The following is a 17,478-nucleotide window of genomic DNA, read 5'->3' on the forward strand; positions in this document are numbered from 1 at the left end:
AATTTGCTTGTGTATTAAAATTTCCAGTAAATATCTTATCTGTTGCTAATTTAAGAGTTTAGTCATGAGAAGCTGGTAAGTATGATAAATTTCCTGTTGTAGTTGCTATAAAAGAAAAAGATATTCTTTTTTTTTTTTTTTTTAATAACTTGTCAATCACTGATTGAAGGTAGGACACTGACTTTTGGTGTGTAATGTATTTAGAAAAAAATTGAACTAGCATTGAGCCAAAGCACCGTGGATGAGTTTGAAATTTCGCCAAATGATGTCGTATTGGTAAGGTGCTAGGAAAAGAGTACTCTGGAAGGGCAATGTGCTTGGGATTAGGAGGTGTTTCTGGCAAGCTTTTAGACAAACAAGACCTCGTTATAGTGATTTGAATGCTTCAAGTAATAATAATGGTTCATGTTCTTTCCAATGCCAAGAGAAGTACAATCAAATATTGAATACTCACAATCAAAGCCAAGAGAACTACAGAAAAATGATGAATGTTAACACCCAAATAATGAATGCTTTTAAGACGTATATGATAACGAAAGAAGGGAGGATACCTGAAGAATTTGTAGGGATCTTTGTTTCTCCTCCTCATTCAACGGTAAGAAAAGTTCATAACTTTCTTATTTAATTTTGAAAGTGTGATTGATCAGTCCAAATGTGACTCTGAATTGAGAAAGAAGAAAACTTTTGTGATATGTGGTGTTTGACTCTTTTTCTCATTTTCTTCCGTCCTATATCTACACATGCATTCTCATTTTGTTGTCACTGTGCTTGTTTTTCCCACTTGATATTTTTAACTTCAATACCACACAAGAGGGGGAGTGATTTGTGTGGTACCCAATTTTTCGCCTAAACTGATTATAGAAGGACCGGGTTCTTCTATGTGTTTCTTAACCTACTATTGCTGAAATAATAAATGCAGAAAGTAAAGAACACAAGTATTTTACGTGAAAAACACCTGGCTCAAAAGGTGAAGAAACCATGACCTACTTCTCAGTAGGATATTCCCAAACTCTCCACTAAATCACTGAGCCAAAAACTGCATTTACAAAACACTTTTGTAAACCTAGGATTAACTCCAATCCCATTGTGGCAATCAGCCTCTAACTGCTGCGACAACTTCAAGTTAACTCTAACTTGAATACTCTGAGTACCTATTACAATTGCCTCTAGATAAAGCTGAAAGGTATAATATGAAAACACCTACTACAATTGAACTAGAATAAAAGACAGACACTTGGAGCTGGTTCTTCTATCTGGTTCATGTAGCTTCATATTTGCATACTTGAATCACACACGGATTTCTTGTAAAATGCCTTGCTATTTTGCTCTCAATTCACGTTTAACTTCTGCTTTTGTACATCCCTGTAGAATGAGAACATCCTGCAATTTATAAAGTTAGTAGAGTAGAAAATAACTAGAGTTCTAATGCTACTCTTCCTTGTTGGAAGAGTTCTAGTTGATCTCAACTTCTAACTCCTCCCTTATCTTGGATAGTGTTCTCTTTGATTAAGGAGTCCTTTTCCTTATCAATTATGCAACCTTTTCGATCAGGAGATATTAATTTTACCAAGTTAAGCTTATCTCCTTCACGTGCATCTTTCTGGTAAGCGAAGATATACTTCTAACCTCTCAGTAACCAACGATTACATGCTCGAATCTGCCCGTGTCTATGCACACAAGGTATGGACCTGGTTCATGCCTGAGCTTCCTTTGTCAATCTTCAAAACTAACCTTCACTTAGGCCAACAAATTCATCCTTTTTATGATGACAAACTCTGTGTTTTTTATAAGTTTAGGCCCTGTTTAAACTTAGCTCAACATCAACACAATGTTAGAAATATTTTTTATTTTTATCACTTATCATAAAGGACCAGGTTCATTAGGTTATAAACATCATTGTTCGAAGTATAAAGCACAACCTTTTTTCCCTTTTTTGGCATCATCGAAAAGTTGCATAAAAAAATGTACGATACCCATATTTTAACACTTACTCATAGCCACTAGGGCTACTTCAAATGCAATCATAAATTAATCATTATCGATCAAGCTAAGAATTTTAACCATCAAAGAAATATAAACAAACAGTTAGAGCAAAAACCAGCAAATTTTATTAATGCTTGATATGATTCTTCCACAAAGCATAAAAAAATAAAAATACTGAAAACATGAGCCAACAAAAAATACATCCCAAATTGGGTCACTGAAGGATCTACACTAGGCTAGGAGCTTAAGGCTGGGAAGAACTAGGTGCTTGGTTTTTAGCTTGGAGAAGTTTCAGCATATCTTGAAGAATGCCATCATTCTTCTCCTTTTCTCTTGCCAGCTTAGTTTTGAGAGCATCTCTCTCAGTCTCCACCTCAGCCAACCTTTTCTTCAGCCTCTCAATCTCAACATCCTTTGCCCCACTCTCCTGCACCAAGGCTCTGACCTTGATATTGACCGGTACCTTCTTGGATGAACCAGGTTCATTAGGAGTGTCATGGACCTCATAGTCACAAGCAATTAGAGTATTTGCCCCAAAGTGATCTTTTCTTGTAGGCACCTCCCACTTCTTCAGAGGCACTTTAAAATGTGCAAGCACAACTGTGAGAATGAAGCCATAGAGAATGACATAAGTCTTGGAGCCATTTATAACCCTATCAAGAAGCTGGATTATAAATCCAAGCCAATTGATCTGCCTCCCACTATAAACACTCCATCAGAACCAAGTCCATGAAGTTGGCAATGTGCCTCATTTCCTACCTAGGTAGAACACACTTGTTGACAAATTTGAATAGCACCTTGTGGGATGGCTTCATCTCACTCTTGTACACAGTCTTGGGCTCAAGTTCCTCCTCATTGTCACTTAATCTTCTGGTAATCGACAGGACAATAGGAAGGTTTTCTAGGCTTGGCCACTTAAGCTTTGTGTAGTCATTGTACCCCTCAGCAGGTACACCTAGAATTTCACCCAACTCCTTCACATTGAAAAAGATTTGCACCCCATTTCACCAAACTGGTAACCCGTCCATCCTTCACTGCAAAATTTGCCATAAATTCAACAATTTCACTCCTAGCCAACCTGCCATCCATCTGAAGGATCATGTCCTTCTAGCCTTGCAATCCTAATTTCTCCAACAGTAGCGCCATCCCTTCCTCTTCCAAATCCTTGAGGAGTCTACCCTTCAGATATGTCCACTTGCCAAACTTGGCCATCTTGTCCTTCTCAATATCTGAATCATCTTCCTCTTCCTCTTCCTCTTCCTCTTCCTCTTCACTCCATTTTTCTTCCTCAATAATTTTCACTTGTTTTGCAAATCTTCCTCATTCTGCTTTAGCTGGCTTCCTGTGGCTCTTCCTCTTGTGGGAGGATTTTCAGCAGAATCAGAAGGAGGAGCCTTTCTTTTCTTGTTAGCCCTAGCAATGTCGGGGATCTTAGCCTTGGAAGTTCTCTTCTTCTTTGGGTTGTAACTCTCACTCACTTTCTTCAATAGCTTTGCAAGGGTTTCTTCTACTGATGAACCAGGTTCATCTACGTTTTGCCCAAGTTTAACCAGTCCTTCAGCAGCTTTGCCAGACCCACGTCCCTCTGTTTTCTTCATACTTTCCTCCATCTTACCTGATTCTGCTCCACACACAGACATTATACCTGTATCAGGAGTGGGTGAAGAATCAACCACTCTTTTACCCAGTCCCTTTTCTTCACTAGGAGCACCCTTACTCTACTTTTCTTTTTCCTTTTTATTTTTACTACCAATCCTTCAGGACTTAGAAGATTCTACATCAACCACAGATCCAACCAGAATAAACCTGTTTTCCAGATTCTCAGTTAACTCATAAATGATTTTAGTAGTAGTATTTGGACCACAAGTTACCTGTTTTGTATCAGAAGACCCAGTTTCTTCCCCCTCTGTAGCAGACTTGAAGGATTCTTCAGAGTTCTGGGGTTCTTGGGCTTGGATAGCTTTCAATTGAGCGTATAATTTCTTTGACAATTCACTCCCAGCCACTTTCTTGCGAGCAAGCATCTTAACTCTTCTTTTCTTAGGCTGAGGAGTGGTTGAAGATGAGGAGCATGGTGGGGGTGTGCTGGGGTTTTCAGAAGAGTTACTCATTGCTATGCTTGGTTTTGGAAGAAAAAGAAAGGTAGAATGAAATTTGGTGGATGATAGAAGATGGAGAGTATTTTGACGACTTGAAATTTTTGGAATGAAGACATAGATGATGATGATAAATTTAAAGGGGGGATTAATGGGTAACGGCAGGATTTTCAGACTTTTAGAAGTCTAATCAAACTGAATTGTCAGTTTTGAAGAAATGGTGGAGTCTTTCCCTAGTATCTAGGTGGTTTAATTTGGTTAGGATTCTTTTGAACGGAACTTGTTCACTTATATTGGATAAGTTTAAAAGGAATTTGGACTTAGGTAGGACTCTACTCATGATCCAAATATTATTATTTCAAATTATGCAAAGTGTAGAAAACATATCGTGTTATCTTGATGAACCAGGTTCTTCACTGATAATTCTCTTGTGTAAGTCTAAATTTGCCAAAATAGAGAAAATATCATTAGAGATTAATGAGTCATTTTAACACATGGCACAAGAGTATACTATTAAAAGTATGAGTCTGAGCAAAAATTAATCTAATTATATACACGTCTTCGGATTTTCTAACCAAAAACAAATTTATATTTTTTTTCCATTGTGAATTCTGAACAGGTCCTTTTAGGTGATCTTAATCATCCCTAATTCTAACATGTTCCTTTCAAAGTAACCTCTACTTAGGGCTTTTGTGAAGATGTCAACTATTTTCTTGTCAGTAGCACAAAATTCCACAGCGATCAACCCTTTTTCATAGTTATCCCTCAAAGAGTGATGCCTAACATCTATGTGCCTAGTTCTCTTGTGATGAACCGGGTTCTTAGTTATACTAATAGCACTAGTGTTATCACAAAAAATGGGGATATAACCAACATCAATTCCAAAGTCTATTATCTGTTGTTTGATCCACAACAATTGAGCACAACATGAAGCAACAACAACATACTCAGCTTCAACAGTAGATAAGGCCACTGAATTTTGCTTTTTGGTAGCCCAAGACACAAGACATGAGCCAAGAAAGTGTGCCATACCTGAGGTGCTCTTTTTATCCACTAGAAAACATGCATAATCAGCATCAGCATATCACACTAGATTTAAATTACTACCTTTTGGATACCATAGACAGAGATCAATGGTGCCTTTTAGATATCTCAAAATTCTCTTGCCAGCAGTCAAGTAAGACTCCTTTGGATTTGCCTAAAATCTTACACAAAGGCCTACACTAAAAACAATGCCAGGTCTACTAGTAGTGAGATACAACAATGAGCCAATCATTCCCCTATACAACTTCTGATCAACAGATAAACTTGGTTCATTTATATCCAACTTTGTAGCTGTTGCAATAGGAGTGTCAATTTCTTTGGAATCTTCCATTTTAAACCTTTTAAGTAACTCTTTTACATACTTCTACTGATGGATCATAGTTCCATTTGAATTTTGTTTAATTTGTAAGCTTAAAAATAAATTAAGCTCACCCATCATGCTCATTTCAAATTCACTCCCCATTAGTTAGCAAATTCTTTACTTAACTTATCAGTAGTTGCTCCAAAGATTATATCATCAACATATATCTAAACTACTAAGAGATCTTTACCTTTTTCTATCAAGAACAAAGTAATGTCAATTGTACCTCTCTTGTAGTCATGCTCAAGAAAAATCTTTGATAATCTTTCATACCATTCTCTTGGAGCATGCTTGAGCCCATAAAGTGCTTTGTCAAGTTTGTACACATGATCAAGACTTTCCTTGCTTTCAAACCCCGGAGATTGCTTTACAAACACTTCTTCCTTTAGATAGCCATTGAGGAAGGCACTCTTGACATCCATCTAGTGAACGGTGAATTCCATGTAAGCAGCAAAGGCTATGAGGAGTCTTATTGCTTCCAACCTTGCAACGGGAGCAAAGGTTTCATCATAGTCTATGCCCTCATCTTGGCTATATCCTTGAACCACTAATCTTGCCTTGTTCCTTGTAACTATTCCATTATCATCAAGTTTGTTTCTGAAGACCCATTTTGTGCCAATTACTGATCTGTCCTTGGGTCTTGGTACCAGATGTCAAACTTGACTCCTTTCAAATTGGTTGAGTTCATCTTGCATTGTATTTACCCAGTCTGTATCCTGCAAAGCCTCAGCAATGTTTTTAGGTTCAATAAGAGATAAGAAGGCATCAAAAGCATAAAGATTTTTTAATGAAGATCTGGTTTTGATTCTAGAGGTTGGATCAGTGATTATGTTCTCAATGGGATGAGAACTTTGATACTTGTAATATTTTACAACCAACTGGTTTCACTTTGATGTTCCTTCAATGCGTTGTTGTTGTGGAACAGGTTCATGGACAGGTTCTCTTGAGGTTTGAGATTCATTTCCTCTTTGTTCTATTCCCCCTAATGTTGCCCTAGGTGGAAGAACCTCTTCCATCACCTGTTCCTTCCTCTAGTGCAGCTTTAGTCTGGGCTATCATTTCATTTGAGTTTCTTACCAGCCCAATTGCTTCATCATCATACTCCTGCCTCTCACAAAGTATGTTAGTTTCATCAAAAACCACATGAACACTTTCTTCTACACACATAGTTCTTTTGTTATAGACCTTATAAGCTTTGCTATGTGAAGAATATCCCAAGAATACTCCCTCATCACTTCTGGGATCAAACTTACCTAGGGAGTCTTTACCATTATTGTGCACAAAGCACTTGCATCCAAATGCCCTAAGATGGGATATGTTTGGTTTTATCCCTTTAAGTAACTCATAGGGAGTCTTCTCTACAAGAGGTCTAGTCATGCACCTATTTATGATGTAGCATGCAGTATTTACATCTTCTGCCCAAAAGCTATGGGGCAGAAGCATAGTCCTAGCCATATCTTCAAGTGTCCTATTCTTTCTTTCAACTACTCCATTTTGTTGTGGAGTCCTAGGAGCAGAAAAATTATGATCTATGCCATGCTCATCACAAAATTCATCAAATTTAGTATTTTCAAATTCAGTTCCATGATCAGACCTAATTGATGCAAGTTGATTACCTAGTTGTTTTTGAGTTTTTCTAAAAAAAGAAGTGAACATGTCAAATGCTTCATCTTTAGATGTAAAAAACAATGTCCAAGTAAACCTAGAGTAATCATCAACAAGCACCATCACATATCTTTTACCATCTCTGCTTAATGTACTCATTGGACCACAGAGATCCATATGGACCAGTTCCATCGTCCTGGTGGAGCTTACTACTTTCTTGCATTTAAAAGAGGATCTTACCTGCTTCTCCCTTGCGAAAGCCTCACAAAGTTTGTCTTCCTTGAACTTGATGTTAGACAACCCTATCACCAGGTCCTTGGAAACTAATTTGTTGGGTTGACTCAGACTTGCATGTCCAAGTCTCTTGTGCCAAAGGAGGGGATCATTGTCCAACACACTTAAGCAAGTGAGTTCATTTTCTGAAAGTATGGACAGATCTATAATATATATATATATATATATATATATATATATATATATATATATATATTGTTCACTCTTTTTCACTGCAAAATAATCTTGTCAGTGGTAAGATTAATCACAAAACATTTGGTAGAGGTGAATGCTACCAAGTTACCTCTATCAAATTGTTGTGATACACTGATTAGACTGTATTTTAAGCCATCTATCAAGTAGACATTCTTAATAGAGTGAGAATCAGTCTTACCTACCTTTTCAACCCCAATGATCTCACCTTTCTTCCCATTTCCAAAGGAGACATTACCTCATTTGAGGTAGTCAAGTGAAAGGAAATGGTTCTTGCTTCCTGTCATGTGCTTTGAGCAGCTACTATCCATGTACCATATTTGGCTGCTTCCCTTAACTTGAACCTCAGATTCCTCTTCAGATTCTCCTATGGCCATAAGTGCTTGTTCATCTCCATCTTCATCATCTAAGCTTTCTCCCCAAGCAGCAACCATAGCCTTTGTTGATCCTTTGTTCTTCTTGGGTTGAACTTGTTCTTTCTTCCAGTTTCTTCGTTCAACTCTTTCCTTCTTCCATTTAATTTCCTATTGAGTGCAGTTCTTGATGTGGTGATTAGTCTTACCACACTTGTAGCATCCCTCATTGGTTTGCCTTTTAGGAGTCTTTGGTTTGCTGTAGCTTCCACTTCTTGAAGGACCATTTCCTCTCTTTAGGTACTTCTTGAAGTCCTTTGTGATCATAGTCATTTCATCATCTTCTAGATCAGAACCTTGAGTGATTCTGAGTGCCAGGCTCCTTTCCTTCTTGGGTACATCCATCTTCATCGTTTGCCTTCTAAGTTCATAAGCAGTGATATTTTCAATTAGCTTATCCAACTTAAGAGTGGCAATGTTCTTTGATTCCTGAATGGCAGTGATTTTGCTCTCCCAAGTAACTCGCAGAACCATTGTCAAAATCTTCTCAACTCTGTTTTCTTCAGAAATAATCCTTCCAAGAGACTTAAGTTCATTTGTCAGTGTGGTAAATCTTGTATACATCTCTTGGATGGTTTCCCCTTCCTTTATAGTGAAATTCTTATATTGAGAATATAGTAGTGTTCCTCTTCACTTGAGGTGTTCCTTCATGGGCCACTTGCAAAGTGTACCAAATTTCCTTAGCAGTGGTACAACTTTGGATTCTATTGTACTCATCTGGACCGAGTCCACAAACAAGCCATTTCTTGGCTTTAGCATTCTTCTCATATTTCCTCAAGTTGTAAGCAGTGCAGTCAGCTCGTCTTTGCCACCTCTTCTCCTTCGACATTTATCTTCATGGTAGCCAGTGGGCCATCTGTGACAATGTCCCATATCCCATAGCCTTCTCCTATGATGTGACCTCTCATCCTGTTTTTCCACCAAGAGTAATACTTGCCGTTAAAACGTGGTGGCCTAGCAGTGGATTGCCCTTCCCAGTTTTCAGGTGGTGCACTCATATTGATCTTCTCCTAAGGTGTTAGCCTCTTCAAGGATAACCCGTTCTGATACCAATTGATGTTTTTAACTTCAATACCACACAAGATGGTGGGTAATTTGTGTGGTACCCAATATTTCGCCTAAACTGATTATAGAAGGACCAGGTTCTTCTATGTGTTCCTTAACCTACTATTGCTGAAATAGTAAATGCGAAAAGTAAAGAACACGAGTATTTTACGTGGAAAACACCTGGCTCAAAAGGTGAAAAACCACGACCTACTTTTGAGAGCATCTCTCTCAGTCTTCACCTCAGCCAACCTTTTCTTCAGCCTCTCAATCTCAACATCCTTTACCCCACTCTCATGCCCCAAGGCTCTGACCTTGCTATTGAGTGGGACCTTCTTGGATGAACCGGGTTCATTAGGAGTGGCATGGACCTCATAGTCACAAGCAATCAGAGTATTTTCCCCAAAGTGATATTTGTTTGTAGGCACCTCCCACTTCTTTAGAGGCACCTTAAAATGTGCAAGCACAGCTGTGAGAATGAAGCCATAGGGATTGGCATGAGTCTTGGAGCCATTTATAACCCTATCAAGAAGCTGGATTATAAATCCAGGACAATTGATCTGCCTCCGACTACAAATACTCCATCAGAACCAAGTCCATGATGTTGGAAATGTGCCTCCTTTCCTGTATAAGCAGAACACACTTGTTGACAAATTCGAACAGCACCGTATGGGATGGCTTCATCTCACTCTTTTACACAGCCTTGGACTCAAGTTCCTCCTCATTGTCATTGAATTTTATGGTAATGGACAGGGCAGTTGGAAGGTTTTCTAGGCTTGGCCACTTAAGCTTTGTGTAGCCATTGTACCCCTCAACAGGTACACCTAGAATTTCACCCAACTCCTTCACATTGAAAGAGATTTGCACCCTTTTCACCAAACTGGTAACCCGTCCATCCTTCACTGTAGAATTTACCATAAATACAACAATTTCACCCCTGTCCAACCTGCCATCCATCTGAAGGATCATGTCCTTCCAGCCTTGCAATCCCAATTTCTCCAATAGTAGAATCATCCCTTCCTCTTCCAAATCCCTGAGGAGTCTACCCTTTAGATATGTCCTCTTGCCAAACTTGGCCATCTTGTCCTTCTCAATATCTGAATCATCTTCCTCTTCCTCTTCTTCTTCCTCTTCCTTTTCCTCTTCCTCTCCACTCCATTCTTCTTCCTCAATAATTTTCACTTGTTTTGTCTTCACTACAGACCTGGTCCTTTTTGCTAGGGTGGATGGTTCAGCAGACTTTGACACAAAGATAGACTTCTTAGTAGAAGTCTTGGCTTTCTTGCATTTGGGAGTCTGAACATCCACTTCTTCAATCACATCTTTATCTTGATGGACCAAATCCATCTCATCAACATCAACAGCCTCAACAGGCTCAGCTATCTTCTTCTTCCCTTTTGCAATCGCTTTTCTTTTGCTTTCTTCTAAGGCTTTTTTGCAAATCTGCCTCATTCTGCTTTAGCTAACTTCTTGTGGCGCTTCCTCTTGTGGGAGGATTTTCAGAAGAATTAGAAGGAGCAACCTTCCTTTTCTTATTAGCCCTAGTAGTTTCAGGGATCTTAGCCTTGGAAGTTCTCTTCTTCTTTGGGTTATAACTCTCACTCACTTTCTTCAATAGCTCTGCGAGGGTTTCTTCTACTGATGAACCAGGTTCATCTACGCTTTGCCCAAGTTTAACCAGCCCTTCAGCGGCTTTGCCAGACCCACTTCCCCCTGTTTTCTTCATTCTTAGCATCATCATATCCCACTAGATTGAAATTACTATCATTTGGATACCATAGACAGAGATTAGTGGTGCCTTTTAGATATCTCAAAATTCTCTTGATAGCAGTCAAGTGAGACTCCTTTGGATTTGCCTGAAATCTTGCACAAAGGCCTACACTAAAAATAATGTCAGGTCTACTAGTAGTGAGATACAACAATGAGCCAATCATTCCCCTGTACAACTTCTGATCAACAGATGAACCAGGTTCATCTATATCTAACTTTGTAGCTGTTGCAATAGGAGTGTCAATTTCTTTGGAATCTTCCATTTTAAACCTTTTAAGTAACTCTTTTACATGCTTCTGCTGATGGATCATAATTCCATTTGAATTTTGTTTAATTTGTAATCCTAAAAAGAAATTAAGCTCACCCATCATGCTCATTTCAAATTTACTCCCCATTAGTTTAGCAAATTCTTTACTTAACTTATCGGTAGTTGCTCCAAAGATTATATCATTAACATATATCTAAACTACCAAGAGATCTTTACCTTTTTCTATCAAGAACAAAGTATTGTCAATTTTACCTCTCTTGTAGTCATGCTCAAGCAAAAACTTTGATAATCTTTCATACCATGCTCTTGGAGCCTGCTTGAGCCCATAAAGTGCTTTGTCAAGTTTGTACACATGATCAGGACTTTTCTTGCTTTCAAACCCCGGAGGTTGCTTGAAAAACACTTCTTCCTTTAGATAGACATTGAGGAAGGCACATTTGACATCCATCTGGTGAAGGGTGAATTCCATGTAAGCAGTAAAGGCTGTGAGGAGTCTTATTGCTTCCAACCTTGCAACTGGAGCAAAGGTTTCATCATAGTTTGTGCCCTCCTCTTAGCTATATCCTTGGACCAAAAATCTTGCCTTGTTCCTTGTAACTGTTCGATCTTCATCAAGTTTGTTTCTGAAGATCCATTTTGTGCCAATTACTAATCTGTCCTTGGGTCTTGGTACCAGATATCAAACTTGACTCCTTTCAAATTGGTTGAGTTCATCTTGCATTGCATTTACCCAGTCTGCATCCTGCAAAGCCTCAGTAGCATTTTTAGGCTCAATAAGAGATAAGAAGGCATCAAAAGCACAAAGATTTTTTAATGAAGATCTGGTTTTGATTCCAGAGGTTGGATCAGTGATTATGTTCTCAATGGGATGAGAACTTTGATACTTGTAAGATTTTACAACCAACTGGTTTCTCTTTGATGTTCCTTCAATGCTTTGTTGCTGCGGGACAGGTTCATGGACAGGTTCCCTTGAGGTTTGAGAATCCTTTCCTCTTTGTTCTATTCCCCCTGTCATGTTGCCCTGGGTGGAAGAACCTGTTCCATCACCTGTTCCTTCCTCTAGTGCAGCTTCAGTCTTGGCTGTCGTTTTATTTGAGTTTCTTACCAACCCAATTTCTTCATCATCATATTCCTGCCTCTCAGAAAGAATGTTAGTTTCATCAAAAACCACATGAACACTTTCTTCTACACACATAGTTCTTTTGTTATAGACCTTATAAGCTTTGCTATGTAAAGAATATCCCAAGATTACTCCCTCATCAATTCTGGGATCAAACTTACCTAAGGAGTCTTTACCATTATTGTGCACAAAGTACTTGCATCCAAATACCCTAAGATGGGATATGTTTGGTTTTTTTCCTTTAAGTATGTTACTCCCCATCTTTTCGTACGTAAAAATATGCCATAAGTAAATTGATAAAAGCTCGAAAATGAGATATTACATCCCGTATTTTCGTACGTAAAAGCTTCGTCGTAATCTAATCGACGTAGACTCGGGAATGAGATTATTTTTGAGGTTATAAGCATTTATGCTACTTATAACACGCGATAGGTAAAGTGTCGTGAAGGTTAAAGGGTGAACGAATCAAAGATAATGAGTTTCGTTGAAGATTTTCCATTTGGAAAAAAAAATATGGTCCGAGCTATAATACCCGGTATTTATAGATTAGTGCCATACAAGATACTACATGACCATGAGAGTAAGATGTATAAGGTATGTTAAAGTGAGTAGTATTTTAAGTATTTTGAGATAATTCTTAATTATATGGATAATTGGGTAATTATTGGTTAGTGAGAGATTAATAAATTATCAATAATTTGGATAACTTTAAGAGGGCAAAACGTGGCAGCCCCTCCCTTAATATTTAGATGACTCTTAAAGTCATACTATTATGAGGAAAAGTCTAAAACGTGAGTCACACGTCCACTTTCAAGAAAAGAGTTACAAGTCCATTCTTAATACATTCATTCTTAAGAAAGAGATACATATCTTTCTAACCTCTTAGAGAGTCTCATCCAAGAACATTACTATACAAATCACTTTCTAAGAACATAGAAATGTTAATTCATTTTCCAAATAGCAGCATTTTTGCTAAGTTCTTAAGGAAAAGTTTCGGCCAAAATTTTCTTTGCATAGCAACATGATTGCTTCGAGCTTTTCATAAGATTTGCTAAGTGTTTTGTCACAATTAACGTGTTTTATAGGATTGTCAAGAGAATCGACTCAGGTATATTAAGGCTATCCCTTATTTCTTTTGGCATGATCCATACGACACAAACGAAACGAGAAAATGCACAATTTCCATACATGACTCTATTCATAGAAATATTAGAGATGCTTATATTCTTGATTCCCCACGTATCATATTATTTTATCATCTATTTATGGGTCTCAAAAATACGTAAGTTGGTAAAGTTTATCTCATGATATTAATTAGAGGCATAATGGTCTTATGACATACTGAGAGATTTTATTAACGTATTTCATATGCATTTCATGCATTTATACATGCACATTGACCAATAATTAGATGGTGTTATATATGCGTGTATATATATATATATATATATATATATATATATATATATATATATATATATATATATATATATATATATATGGGAAAGGTTATGGCGTTATATAAGCACCACCACCTGATCAGCTGGTATACGTTTGATGATTTTGCCCACAGTGGCCGAGATGATATGATGGGATAACCTCAGAGGATTGATGATGTTATGAACGCATATACCTATGCATGGTATGACATTTATACGTATATGCATGACATTATAAAAATGAAATGATTCACATAGCTATGCAGGCATACATGTCGAGTCTTTTACTCCATGTTTCTCATGTCTATTATTTACTGATTTTCACTCCATACATACTCGGTACATTATTTGTACTGACGTCCTTTTTTTTTGGGGACACTGCGTTTTATGCCCGCGGGTCTCGATAGATAGGTCGAGAGTCCTCCAAGTAGGCGATCAGCTCAGCGGAAAATGTGAGTGCACTCCATTTGCTCCAGAGTTGCTTGTTTGGTCAGTATGATTTAGATGTGTATTGTTTGGTATGGCGGTGCTCTGTTCTGACCTTTATGACAATTATGTATTCTTAGAGGCTTGTAGACAGATGTCATGTACGTAAAAGATTGTATGGCTTTGTCGGCCTATGTTCAATGTACGAGTGGTTATTTTGGTCTTAGAGGCCAATATGCCTTATGTATAAGTTGGTATTACATGTTGTATTCCACCTATCTCACGGCACCCTCTCCGGCTCAGTTATCTATGATGGTATGATACGAAAAGATACGTTACGTCGGTACTCGGTTGAGTAAGTTATCGGGTGCCCATCGCGGCCCATCGGCTTGGGTCGTAACAAAAGTGGTATTAGAGCAGTACTGTCCTAGGGAGTCTACAAGTCGTGTCTAGTAGAGTCTTGTTTATGGGTGTGTCATGTACCACACTTATAAGCAGGAGGCTACAGGGCATTTAGGATTGTCACTCTTTCTTCTTACTCTAGATCGTGTGGTAGAGCTCAATTGTAAGAACTCAATTTCCTAAACTTTATTTTATTCGTAATACAACGATGCCTACATCCAGAAAGACGATTGGTAAGAGATATAGTTGTGGAAGAGTTGAGTCAGAGGAACTCAATTTTTGCATCATGCTTATGATGGATAAATATGAGATATTCAGCAGATCATATGTACACTAAGACGTGTAAGCCTCTTGATAAGGAACCTTAAGGCAAGAATATTTATCCACATTTATGGTGAAAGACAATGAGAAATTCAGAAGATAAATACAAGTTTCAAAAAGTAAAATAAGCAAGATGAAAAAGGGTATGAGGTATCCAGTTAATAAAGATTATCATTATTTACCATTCAGGAAGGGAGATATAAGCATTTTGAGTTACCTTCAACAGTGACAGATGTATGAACAATCGTCCACATCGATCTCAGTTATGCCCTATGGGAGCTAACAAACATAGTTTAAGAGAAGGACGAGATATCAGAATCTGGCTGGGGATAGAGTAACCCAAAATAGTGGATGGATTGGTAGAGGTTGTTGACGTTTCCAAAGGATAGAGCAAACGTGGTAATGGATCTCCTTGTGAGACACCTCAATGGTGCACCCTAAAATAGTACAGCTAGATATGAGTACTACAAAGATAAGCACTGGAAGCCTGGAAGGGATAAATATTACCTTAGTGTGGCTCCCATCCCTGGTAGAAAGAGAATGTTAGGCAATTCGAGGAGCCAATGGATGGAGCAAGAGAGGCTAAAAGCAAAAGAATGTTTTGTTCGAGTTTTTAGAATAAAGTGATAGACAGAAATGTTAGCAGGAAAATAAGACTTAATGGAGCAGTATGAGTAAAATGTGGTACATGGATGACAACGGTAGATCAAAAAAATAATAGTATTACAGAGTCTATAGTCAAGTGAAGGGAAAAACGAGAGGTGACAGGCCTTGAGACAACAAAATAGTATAGGCCATAAATTCATATCCTCACATCGAAAAATAAGTTCGTGACTCCAACGCAACTACCGGAAGGAAAAGTTAAACCCCAGAATAATAGAAATCAGTATGGGCTGGTGAACAAGATAAACTAAACATGAATTAGGGACTGAGTGACTTGATAATAGTCAGCATCATGAGAATTTCATATTTGCATTCTGACGATAATAGAATGGACAACAGAAGACGATTCATGAGAAATTCAGAAAATGGTCATTCAGGAAGACGCTTCCCTAAAGCAAGCAATTTGAGTAAAGTTAAGCTTAAGGGATTGTATGTGCCAGTTGCACTAAGTGTCACCATTGGGAGTAAGGGAATTTGTTATCCTTGGTTCAGAGGATTTTTCGCAAGGCGAGTAAGGGTCATTGATGTTGTGAAACGATGCCAAAGATGAAGAGGTAAAACATCTATAGGTAGATCCTCGTGGCTTCAGCTCTTAGTACTCCCCTAAAAAGGGGAATATAGAGTGATGTGGCATTAAATCGGTAATAAGTGGTTCTGGTGACTATAGAATGGTAAAGGAAGAATGCGATAAAAATAAAAGAGGAATGAGATGGAACTTATCCAAATCCCACAGATATGCTACGATTCCAGAATATTGTGCAAGCACGACGTCAAGAAGAGGAAGTAAGGGCTCCTGCCCGAGCTGTTATTAATAAATAAGGAGCCAGTGCAAGACGTAAGTTAAGGTAAGGTAAATAACCCAAGAAAGATTACGCGGAATATTGAGATGAGAATGGGCCAACGAGTAGTTAGTAATTGATCAGGAAGAGCCTAGTTATGGCTAAACAGGAGATTACAGACGAGTCAGCAGATCGTGTAAGATAAACATAGTAAAACCCAATATAGTGAATTCAGCCTCGCAGTTATAACATCGTGATCATTGAGAAATATTTAGATAGGAGTTGGGGTAGTTAAAGGTACCATATGAGTGTTGTGGAGATAAAAGAGAGTGCCACTGGAAAGTCAGTCAAAATATCAAGTTCAAAAGTAACCCTACAAGCACAAGGGGGTGGAACTAAGTAACTACGGATAATTATAGGAAAGGAAGGACATCAAAAGGTCCGTCAAGTATACAATGTATTAAGGTCACAGCTTTACAAGAGTCAGAGGATCCTCCCTAAATACTACAATGAAAGACTAGTTGAGGAAGTAAGGAAGAAGGCTTCAACCTAAGCTCAGTAACCTAAGGAGGAAATGGTTGTGTAACAATAGTCTCACTACAAAATTGTATTCACTTCAAAAGAAAGTGGCACCTACCATGACTAATGAGCGGGGAGTAAAACCAAAAGTAATATTCGAGACCATATGAGTTGCACAAAAAACAATTTCGGCACGCATGAGAACTCAGATAAGCTAAGTATGCACGCAACAATGGGGCAAAAAGACTAGGAAAAGCAATTGTTTACATTTGAAGAAAGTTCAAATAGAACGAAAGGAATTATTCGATTAATGATCAGTCGTAAAAGACTACGGTATGAGTTAAAAAAAAGAATTGAGCCCAGAGCATAGACAAAGGATGGAATTGTTAGAAGATTGTGTCATGGATAGTCCATAGCGCCCATGAAAGGATAAAGTAATAACTAATCCCAGGAGCCGTATATTGGAAGATAGTTTAAGCCTACATGAAGGCTGATCAGAAGGAAGAGGAAACTAAAGAGTTGCATCAACTCAGTAAATCAGGAGTCTGATTATTGGACCAAGAAAATTTTAGACCTCGTGATTGAGAACATTGCAGGATCACTCTTAAATACAAGAGAGATATTACATTAACCATATTCTATAACGGCTCTACGATAAAACCAGTTAGAAGGGTACCAACCTCATAAGAAGTCAGTATGAAGCTCTCACCGGATTGTGTGAGAAGGTGCAAGTATTATA

At 38.1% G+C, this 17,478-nt stretch overlaps 1 long non-coding RNA gene across 1 annotated transcript in view; it reads left to right on the top strand.

The window, feature by feature from the left end:
- Positions 1 to 348: 348 nt before the first annotated feature.
- LOC108946096 (uncharacterized) overlaps positions 349 to 17,478 on the top strand; it is a 31,511-nt gene continuing 14,381 nt past the window's right edge. The window contains exon 1 of the long non-coding RNA XR_001970324.3: positions 349 to 595. This is a non-coding gene — a long non-coding RNA (uncharacterized lncRNA). The remainder of the gene's footprint in view (positions 596 to 17,478) is intronic.

Source organism: Nicotiana tomentosiformis, chromosome 8 (assembly GCF_000390325.3).
Source record: "Nicotiana tomentosiformis chromosome 8, ASM39032v3, whole genome shotgun sequence".
NCBI lineage: Eukaryota > Viridiplantae > Streptophyta > Magnoliopsida > Solanales > Solanaceae > Nicotiana > Nicotiana tomentosiformis.